At 45.0% G+C, this 10,187-nt stretch overlaps 1 long non-coding RNA gene across 1 annotated transcript; it reads left to right on the top strand.

Annotated features, from left to right (window-relative positions):
* Positions 1 to 462: 462 nt before the first annotated feature.
* LOC135383428 (uncharacterized) lies at positions 463 to 1,594 on the top strand. The gene is made up of 3 exons (XR_010419867.1): positions 463 to 657; positions 724 to 780; positions 974 to 1,594. It is a non-coding gene; the product is annotated as an uncharacterized LOC135383428 (long non-coding RNA).
* Positions 1,595 to 10,187: the final 8,593 nt, after the last annotated feature.

The following is a 10,187-nucleotide window of genomic DNA, read 5'->3' as shown; positions in this document are numbered from 1 at the left end:
TGGACTACATTTGGGGAAAGGATAATGTAGCTGCCGATTTCTTGTCTAGGTCGTGCACTTGATCTGGCCGAGGGTTGGAGAAATATATGCAGTGGTCGAGGGTTTAATTGTGGGAAATAACGTGTGCTCCCTGCTCGGGACGGTTGCGGGATTTTTGTATAGCGTTAACGTTAACTGTGCGTTGCTTTTTGCTTCTGGGGGTTTAACTTTATGGGGGTGAATTTACATTATATACTGGTCGTTCGTGGAACGTATCAGTTGAGGTGCTAACCGGTTCAGGGTCATGTCACCTCTAAGTCCGCAGTGTCTCGTGTCGCCTCATGTGTATTCGCCAGCCTTCATCAGCACGCATGAAACGTGGACACGGTTTCATACTCGCAAGAAGGGAGGTGTCATGTTGTCAGCTCCGGCGAACAGCAACGACGACGAGGGAGTGGCATCGACGGACTGCTCGTGGCGAGGTGACGAGGAAGAGAACAGAGGAGTAGACTGGCAGTTCGAGCCTGGACTTGGAACTGGGAGAATAAACCCTGAGCACTCTCACGTTGTTGTCTGGTTGTAGGTCCGGGAGAGATTTAACTGCGGCCTTGACACCAGTCGATGGAACTCTGGAACCAGATTTGATGACTGTGGAGAAGGTCGATGTAGTCGATCAAGGTGAGGAGCGTGCAGCTGAATTTGCTTTTCAGAATAACGGGATGTCTTGAAACCTTTCCGTTTCAGTGCATGTGATGGTTCCTGAGTGTATCGATATCCATGACGTCACCGTCCCCACCAGTGGTATGAAATTATTTTTGATTTCATATAATATCCCAAGAGCAAATAGACTATGTGAATGTTAATTTATTGTTTCTTGACAGCTCATCTGTGTATCGTAAGCTGACATAGAAATAAATGTGTTTTTACTTGTTGTACGTAGTTTAGCTACTCCTCTATAGTATTTTTTTATAACGACGGCAAATTACCCATGCAGGTCTCCAATTGGAACGGACAGTACTATGGAAGCGGCCGATGTGTCATTGTTTAGCTCCCGGCTTCTTGACACTAGTGAAGATTTTATAGCATACCTGGGGAACAAGTCATCAGGAACTGTAGAACAAGTGCCACAGGACATCGCGGACAAATACCTTCGTCCAAGTCAGGAACGGCTGTTTCGTGGTGGAAAGCCCTGTGAACATCACCTTCTCGTCATCGGGCGGAAATTAATGGCGGTATTCCCAACCAACCCTGAGGGCTCCCTATGTAAGCGCTAGCCGTGGGGGAGGAGAATTTCGTTTCACAAAGCGCCCGTATCCGAAAGGGGCGCCTAAGGGCGTGCGCCAGCCAAGTGAGCTCGCGAGCTCCCCGTACGCTCCCCGAGGGACGCCCACCTCGAAACAAACCTTGTGCCAGTCTGGTGCCAGTCTTGGAGCTAGGTCATGGTAATAGGAGATTAGTTGGAAGGTTTGAGCACTGTACATTATGGTATGACATCTCCAGGGTAAACCAGATTATTCCTTCCCGGATCAGGTTAGGAGTAATTGGGGTTGAACCTGATTTCTCACTGGAAACCATGTATGACGTAGATTAACATGTTATTTGGAGTACTTTGTGACAATTTACAATGTAAGTGTCGACAGTCCCATTGGGAGACATTCCCATTTCCCAACATTCCCATTGGGAGAATTCAGGGGAAGCACGCACTGTTTCAGATGCGTGGCTGCTTTCTTCGTTACCATATTGGGAAGCCTGTAAACAATATTGTGAGGCGCAGTGCGGCATCAATAAATGTTACTGTAAAAGGCATGTGTGCCTGCACATACACACAACATGCACTCTTAGATCAGGTAACGTCTTGCCGCATACTGTTCAGTTACCGAACAGTGTACAGGTTATAACTGAGCACGCTGAAGCACTATAAGCTTGATAAGTTGCTTACACTGGGAGACAGAAGTGCAGGGGAAGCACACACTGTTTCAGATGCGCGGCTGCTTTCTTTGTTACCAGGTTGGGAAGCCTGTAAACAACATTGTGAGGCATTGCAACATCAGTAAATGTTACCGTAAAATCATGTCTCCTACAAAACCCAATGCCACCATATACTCACAAGAACCATGAAGCCAGTCCATGCAGTGTTACTATCACTAGCTTGGCTGTCACATCCCTCTGGGATACACAGGCTCAGAGGTGTGGAAATTACTTTTATTTTGTAATGCATTACCATTACTCATTACCTGTATAAAAAACTAATGCATTACATTACTCATTACTTTTCGGATATTAGTAATGCATTAGTAATGCCATTATTTTAACGAAGTAATGGCATTACTCTGGCATTACATTTACGTTTTAGGGCATAAGCCTCAAATGTGCTATGCATAAGTTTTTTCCTTGCTTTTTTTGCTATAGGCAATAGCCACACGAGTATCCCCAAATCGGTGCCACTAAATCCCCACAGAAGCGAGTCTGACGTGCAAAAACTATACGTAAGATTTAGTGCAGATGATGCCTTTTCTAGCATTATGAAGCCGGCGGATGAAGCTCAGCTACACTTCTGTCCTAGCAGAAAAATTACCTCTGACAGCACAAGAGAAACTAACACGGTACCATACCAAAACAGTGAATCCCTACAGCAATTGTTACGTGTTACCCTCACTGAGGCTATGTTTCTATTTCATTGATTTTCCTTTAGTCCAAATGCGCACAGGAGAAAATCGGTGATATCATCATGTAGACACTTGTGACACGCACCGCCAACTGTTGAACTCTTGCAGAATTCCCCAAGGCTGCGCCTTTCTCTTTCCTTGTTGCCCTGTGCTCATTGTTAAAGGCGGGTTGAAGAAAATTTGGATGGTTCCCAATCTTCACGTGGCGCAATGAACATTCGACAAAAGTAATGAGTAATGCCACCCTGCATTACTCAGTCGAAATGTAATGCATTACCATTACTCATTACTTGCTGGCAAAATGTAATTCATTACCGTTACTCATTACTCAAAAGTAATGCATTACTTTGTAATGCATTACTCCCCACCTCTGTACAGGCTGGCCTGAATTAGAGGAAGCGACTGACACAAAGGCGGCTCAAACCCGCAAGACAGAAGACATAAGTATGTGCATATACGTACGTACATACGTATGTGGTATGGGTGTCTATTACACGACGCGTTGTAATACGTACCTTGTTTGTCTGTTGCTCTGCGTGCTGATCGCCCGTCGGCAGGCTCAACGACGGCGTTGCGCCAGGCGTCAGTCTACCTCGGAATCTCCCAACTCCGGACGGGTCCGCGAGTGCCATGTTCAATACGTAATCGTCCGATCGGAAGTGCAAATAACAGACGGAGATTTCGAAGTTCTGTGGGACGGCATCACGTCCTATCAACCTCAGCCATGTGGTCCGTGCGGGTTCGTTCTTTGGAACTTGTGATAGCGAATACCCGCTCCTTTTCGTCCACCAGAGCGGGATTCTTTGGTGTTTACACAGCCACGAACGCCGCACATACGCATTACGCAGGATTGCAGCGGACTGCGTCAGGCAAGGCACTGATTACCATACACAGTTTTAGCCCTGTTGCGCTTACGTAAAACTAGCTGAAATGAGAGGACGAGTGACGGTTGTGTTAGGGGTTTATATAGCAGTGTGCCGCGGTGATCCGTCTACTGTAAGATCTCTTTTGAAGGACGTTTGTTTGAGGCGATAGAGGCAATAAATTCTCGTTAAAAATATACGGAAACAAAATATAGTCATCTCTTCTAAATGCCTTCGACAATAAAGACACAGCTGTTTGCTGCGCCTGGTATTACAGCAACTGTTGCACTGTTCTGCAGTGTTGGGATTCCGTAGCGTTAGTGATAGCGATAAATTAATCATGTGTTTCGTAGAACAAGGCACCGTGAATTTTAGGAAATCATGACCGAGCCAGGAGTAATGCTTTTTCAGAGCCCCGAACAGTTGAGTAGCAGACGACAGCTGAGCAGCAGACAGCATTTCTCTGTACCAATCAGCGAGCCCCCCCCCCCCCCCCCCCCCCCTACAACGTCAGCGGGCGGGAGGCCCCCGGCAGATCACTTGCTGGTTCTGCTCCCCACCACCGTTGCGCACGGTCGCTTTTTTTTTTTTTTTTATTTAACTATAATGCCAGCCAACTGAGGTCGGCCAAGGCATGAATGTACATACATGGATTTTTGCGACGTACCACGACGTACTTTAAACTCAATTTCTGCGATAATTATGACTCTGTGGTGTGAATTACTTCTCATGGTGCATCTTACTCGCCTACTTAACAGTTTTATAGGAAGAAAACCGGGTTTTAAGAATGTCTTTTGTGCTACTTTAAGCATTGCACACGTTGCACTGCGAAAGAACAGTAGAGCATGTGAAAGTGTCGCCGTGAAAGAGTCACGAGATAAGACTTGAAATTCTAAAGGTATGTACTGTACAACCCCGTTAATATGACACTCGTTGATCTGACAACCTCGCTTTATGACCATTTTGCTCGGGGATGATTTCCTCCCGACGTGAAATATTATGACAGTTCGCTTAAACGACTATCACAGGGATTTTTTTTTAGAAATAGGGGGGGGGTCTATTCTATCCCTAATATTATGATCATCAGCGGTTGAACTAATGGTCCTCCTGACCTACAAATGCGCTGTGGTTTCGGATTATGTACGTCGAGGCTGCACGCCCGGTTTCACGACGACCCATTATGATTTCGGGATTTCTAAATGTGGATCCCGGGACGGAATCCGGATTTCTTTTTCTTTTTTTTTTCTTTTTTGCAGCTCTCCCCACCAAGCCTTATAGGACAGTATCCAGTTCCGCATCCACGGTATTAGAAATAGCAACACGCGCTTTTACTACTCATTGATGTATTTTGCTCTTCTGTATTTTTCTTCCTCCATCTTAAGTACTGTGATCCGGTGTGGAGCAGCCGAGACTACAGTTTTCTAGAAAGGCTGTCTCCATATATATATATATATATATATTTTTTTTTTTTTTCACTTTCAAGTCAGTCTTGTGATGAACATCAACAGGAATAAACAGAATGCAATATATTGCGTAGTCTCACAGGCCGGAAGGATCCCTGTGATTTCGTATTGCTACTGTTGGCTGTTCTCGGCTATGAGCCTTTTCGTCAGTTTGGTCACCAGCTGTCGTGTTTGCCTTGTGTTGTGTACGACGCATGTGGATCGATTTCAGATTGCGACCAATAGTTTTCTCGGAAGCGACGGCGGAAAACAAAGGCCGGTAAGGTGCCGCCCTTTCCTTTTCACATATATCCCCAAACCATAGAAATCTGCTCCAACCATTCGTTGTCAGGAAAGGCAAAATTTATCATCCAGAAGATTCCCGGATTTGGCTCTCGAGACAGAAAAATATGCCGGGATCCCGAAGCCCGTGCCCTAGACTCCATTCAAAATTAAAATTTGCGCTGCTTCAATCGTTGTACCATCCAGTAATAAGCGGACATCGAACACACGGAACAGTCCGCTGACACTCTTTTCAAATATTGATGTCTAGTTAATAATGTAGAGCAGTAAAGCACACTAACCGTCTGAAATAATGTACGATGTCGTCGATATGATCAAGCTGCTGGAGTGGGCTATTGATTAAAATTTAACGAAGATAGTTGGGAATGAAAATGTACGAAAGACTTCCCCGAAAGTGTCGACGGTGGGGATTCGTGTTTTTGTGTCCTCAGGGAAAAAAAGCAACAACTTTATTACGGGACGATGGCTGGGGAGTTTCATCGCCGGGGGCGATACCCCAGGGAACGATAACGATTGATGTCCCAGTGGTTGGACAGTAAATTATGTAGGAATGACGCTTCGTTTAACGTGGTATTAAACGAAGAGAGAGACTTGGGATGCTGTTCAATAGCTGACGTAGAGACTATAATTAGGCAGCACGTTCCATCCATGAACTGTACACACCTGTACACATTAGAACGGCAACCAATTATTCATATTTTTCCAAGACGATCTCGCCTTTTGTAACCAGTCTTTGGTTGTCCAGCTTACTATTGGTGTCTTATATGACTGTATGCTCGATATATGTGAAGGTTTCTGATCCTGTACGGTTTGTTAGTTTTGGCGCCGTTCTGTGCCGGGTCCATATTTGGGTGCACGTTGTTTGCACTTTCTTTTCTGACAAATATATTTGCACAAGTTCTCAACATTACCTGATAGCTGGGAAATGTAAATAAAGAGATTGTGCTGCTGGACAAAGATCGCACAATTGTGTTCTTCTCTCCACACTTTTAGCGGGAAAGGTGTTCTGAAGGGGTGACAAAGGTACATTTCTAACTTATGCTCGTCTCAACTTGGATTTACTCCTCACAAAAGGAGTAAAGATGGTCCTTTACCCATTCGTTTGAGAGGGGGGCGTATAAGACGTGTATACACCTCCTATACACTCTTCATTAGGAGACGCCGTTTCAGTGTTAAAATCATAGGCCTTTTTTTTACGCTGAGCTCCAGCGTCACATGGTGACGCGTATTAATGTTATGCTTCTTAGGCGTCGAAATGATTATACTTTTTAACGCCATTGAATAGAAACATTAGGTGCCATGACGTCGTCCCAGTTCCGACCGTATAACGCATCATAAGCAGAGCGCATCGTTGGTTGACCTCGCTCGGCTTCCCGCCGTGGTGTGTTGCAGGGGGCGGGACGCCAATACATCCCTGTTACAACACCATGAGCGACAATTAAACACCAGAATGTGCTCACACACACACATATATGGGATGATGATGTGGTGGGTCATTCTCCGCCGTTATGGCGGTACACTGCCCCATTGCGCTCGTGGAAGGGATCAGAAAGGGCGCAGACATTACGGCAAGTCAGTAAAACTAGCAGTGACACTAATAAGACAAAAGTCGCGCAACAGGGAAATACTGAAGTGTCTTCTTCCACATAGTAAACCTAATTCCGCCACGCGAGATATATCTACTCTGGTTCCCAAACTGTGCAACCGTTCGGTCTCCTAGTCTGGACGATACAAACCGAAGCAGCACACAATATTGGGCCCATATTGGCTGATCATTGGCGCTGCCGGTACAATATAGGGCTCGTTTCGCCTAGATTTCCCCATATTGCCTGAAACTGGGCAATATGGGCCCCATATTGCCCAGTTTGAGCCAATATTGGGAAAATCCTGGCGATATGGGCTCCATATTGCCCGTGTACACCCCATATTGACTGAAAATGCAGAAAATGGTACGTACCCGTGTTGCACAAATGCCCAAGCAGCACTGCAAGATTGGACGTTGAAGCGTGTGAAATGCCCCATTCAATACGTCGTTACATCCAACAACTTCCCGCAGATGATACACATTGTTCGAAACAGTCAACATACGTGGCAATCCCATAGTAACATTCAATAGAACTCAACCACTCAACTGTCCACTTTTTGGAAGCAGCCGCCATCTTGCTTCGCAATGCCAAAGCCAATCGGTCGAACCGACTGAGAGCGAGCGTGGTCGTTTGAGCAAAATCACGCGTTATACAACTAATGCGCATGCGCGACAGTCGGATCGGACGTTTCGTACGGGCTAAAATGTCGCTGGTTCTTCTAATCATAACGGAATTGCGGCAGGTCCAGTAAAAAACACAATGTTTGATAGGAAGGGATGGCTCTTCTGAAAAGTTAGGTGCTTTCAATTTATTGCAGGCAGTGTGAGTTGCTGAGTCGTATGTCTATCACCGTCACGAAAGTGTTTCGCTCCTTTGTACTCGCGGAGCGGGTTAGAAATTTTTGGTGCATATACTATTGCGATCCTCCTGAGATGCTTGGCATTGGCAGTTCCGTGGGACTGCCTGCCTAGCAGTAGTTGATCCTGCTCTTCGTTTTTGGGGCGAGGGCAGTACTATTTTTGAAATGTGATGTGGGCAAGCTTTCGCTTGTCCCATCCAGCACTTGGCAATGCGACTGCATGGCTAGCACTAGTTGATCCTGCTCTTCGTTTTTAGGGCTAGAGCTGTGCTAGTTTTGAATTGTGATGTGGGCAAGCTTTCGTTTGTCCCATACTACAGTTGGCGATACCAAGACGGGCACTGCTCCTGTTCTTCGTTTTTGCGGCGATGCGATGTTCTTTTTGTAATGCTATGCAACGTGGATGAATAAGAAGATCAGCAAAAATGAAAAAGCAAAAAGAGAGAAGTAATATCAGTGGTGGATATTAAACTGGATATTGCTTTATTATTACACGGACTCCCCGTTGGCGTGATCACGAAAATATTGGCGCAATATGGGCAAAATGGGAAATATGGAGCCTGGATGTACTCCCCATATTGGTCACATATTTGACCAATATTGGAAATCTTGGCAGCCCATATGGGTCCAATATTGGACCAATATTGCCGTGCTGCTTGGGAAGTATCAAATACTATGTTGGCTCTTGTGAACTCCCAGAGTTTTAAAATGCTCATACTGATTATTCAATGTGACAGAATACGACTAATGCAAATCATATGCACCAGGTGGTATATTAAAAAAAGACATTAAACATTTATTCTGTCTCTTTCTGATCTATAATGCTTCCACTCACTATTCTATTCACTCAGAGTCCAGATTACATCATCTCAATAGTAGTATAGATTCGAGCCCCACAACGACATCCTTTTTCTAATCCTGTTCTAGCAATTTCTAATCCACCACCCATTTCTAATCCAGGGGAAGCCAGGTCTAATCCAGGCTCCACCACTTCATGGTGATCCATCCAATTTCTATGTGATTGGCTACCCTTCATTGCCGCATTTGCTCACTCGCTCATAGACACCAAAACTATCTATTCTATTCAATTCTAAGTTGGCTCATAGGCTTCCAAATCGCTCTTTTTTCTAATCCATTTCTAGGAATTTCTAATCCACCACCCAATTCTAATCCAGGTCAAGCCACTTCGAAGTCCTCTGGTTGGTTGGTCACAGCTCCACCCCTTCATCCATCTAATTTCTATGTGATTGGCTACCATTAATTGCCACAACATCTGCTCACTCGCTCATAGACACCAAAATGATCTATTCTATTCAATTCTAAGTCGGCACATAGGCTTCCAAATCGCTCACCTGTCTATTGGTCGGTGGGTGGTCACTTCCATCCATTTCTAAAACCTAGTGCTTGGCTTGTTGGCTTCCTGTCATACATGCTCGATAGACTCATTTGTCATTTCCACTCTCTAGTTACTCGGTCACACACTTTCAACTGCATATTGCTTCATAATTCCAGCTGCAACATAGACAACCGCTCGTGGGTCAATCCTATTTATTTCTAGGCCAGCTCACGATTCCCTCCAAATTGCTTATTGGTCCGGGGCGGCATTCTTTTTTAGCCTGAGTCGACTCTCAGCAATGGTTGGCACACAAAAACATGGTAAATAGTTTTCAATGTTTATTGAGTACATCATGGCAGTCTCGGAGATATTGTAGTTCTCCCTGGGGACACATCCATGCACTCTGTATATCTCCGCTAACATCCATAGTGTTCTTCACATAGGTACTATATGGATCACCCAGGCACTCATCCCTCTCTGTCCATGACCCAGAGGCAAACCGCAGGAGAGAACAGCATGTGACAGAAGCATTAATTCTCTTCCGGCACATCTTCTGAAGCAAAAAAGAACATTATGAGCTTCACTATTTATATCACCCACTTAAACTTACCATATTCGTAGCTCCCATAAGGATAGGAGTCGATGTCATTGCACAGGTATCTCTTGTCGTCGTGTGCCATCAGACTTCTTTTGCCATTTCTGATGGTGTACATACACTGCTTTTTTCCAACGATTGATACTTGTTCATTCGATACGCTCATGTGATTGAACAAGGTATTGCAGTACGTCTAATGGAGGAGGTGCTTGCGTACAATATTCTTTTTGACCCCTTTAGCTCTTGCAATTTGCCTTCCTCCAGCTAATTTGATGGAGTACATTTTAGCTTTCAAACAGACTACTTCCTCAATAGGTACACTACCAGTTTCGCTTTTGAATGCCCCAAGCCTTCCACGATTCTTTTCACTGTACAGTGGATGATCCCGATCGAAGGAAGACAAATCTAAGTGGTCGTCGGCAATCGCTCGTAATTGATCTTCGTAGTCCTTGCAGAACAGGCCGAGGATAAGAGAATCCGTGTCAAAGTAACAGGTAATCACCGGACAAGTGAGCTTACTCAGCAAGGTTTCATAGTAGAATGAGTACATGGTTAATT

This window comes from Ornithodoros turicata, chromosome 2, assembly GCF_037126465.1.
Source record: "Ornithodoros turicata isolate Travis chromosome 2, ASM3712646v1, whole genome shotgun sequence".
Lineage (NCBI taxonomy): Eukaryota > Metazoa > Arthropoda > Arachnida > Ixodida > Argasidae > Ornithodoros > Ornithodoros turicata.
Note: the sequence above shows the minus strand (reverse complement) of the source record. Positions and strands in the feature narration are given on the sequence as shown.